The sequence below is a fragment of the Fragaria vesca genome, linkage group LG5, assembly GCF_000184155.1.
Source record: "Fragaria vesca subsp. vesca linkage group LG5, FraVesHawaii_1.0, whole genome shotgun sequence".
In the NCBI taxonomy this organism is placed as follows: domain Eukaryota; kingdom Viridiplantae; phylum Streptophyta; class Magnoliopsida; order Rosales; family Rosaceae; genus Fragaria; species Fragaria vesca.
Window position 1 is genome coordinate 23,306,669 of NC_020495.1, and position 1,171 is coordinate 23,307,839.

The window sequence follows — 1,171 nt, forward strand, 5'->3', positions numbered from 1 at the left end:
GTTCAAGTTACACCATCCATTGTATTGCATGATGTGCTTTATGTGCCCTCATTATCTCATCATCTTCTGTCTGTCTCCCAATTGAGTTCACAAAATAAGTGTTCTGTAACTTTTTACCCAATGTATGTTGTGTTTCAGAATTTGTGTTCCAGGGTGATCATTGGCAAGGGAGACCTGAGGGGGAGACTGTTTCACTTGGATTGTATGTACGCCGAGCCAGCACAAGCACCAAAGCAACCTTTGGCCTTGACATTGAATTCTGATCGATTAAGTGAGCTATGGTTGTGACATAGACGGTTGGGCCACCCATCCTTTGGAGTTATGAAGAAGTCTATGCCCTCATTGTTTATGGGGATTAGTGAGTCTACCTTACACTGTGAAACTTGTGCTTTGGCTAAAAGTCATAGGTCTAGTTATCCTTTGACTTTTCATTCGAGTACTATGCCTTTTGAATTAATTCATTCGGATTTATGGGGTCCTTCCAAAAATTCCACTCTTTCTGGAATGCGTTACTTTGTGTTATTCATTGATGATTTTACTCCTTTGTCTTGGGTGGTGTTGCTTAAGTCCAAAGATTCTGTTTTTTCTACCTTCACAGTCTTCCATACTCTTATTCGTACCCAGTATGATGCACGTGTTAAAATCTTTCGTTCAGATAATGGAGGTGAGTTTGTCAATCATTCCTTCTGTGAGTATTTCCAAAACCATGGCATCATACATCAAACTTCGTGTCCACAAACACCTGAACAAAATGGGATATCTGAACGGAAAAATCGTCATCTCTTGGACATGGCACGGTCTCTCCTCTTAAGTGCTAACATGCCTAAGTATCTTTGGGGAGAAGTCGTATTGTGTGCGTCTCATCTCATCAATCGTCTCCCGTCAGCTCCTCTTCAAGGTCGTGTTCCTTTCAATGTCTTGTCTCAGTATGTTCCTATTCCGTCATCAAATTCTCTTCCTGCTCGTGTCTTTGGTTGTGTTGCTTATGTCCACTTGTATAAAAATCAAAGATCAAAATTAGATGCTAGAGCCCTTAAGTGTGTATTTGTGGGGTATGGTTCCCATCAGAAAGGCTACAAGTGTTATCATCCACGTCCCAAAGATTTTATATCACCATGGATGTTACCTTCAATGAAGATGCATGTATTTTTTGCCTCCTGCAACTCCTCGT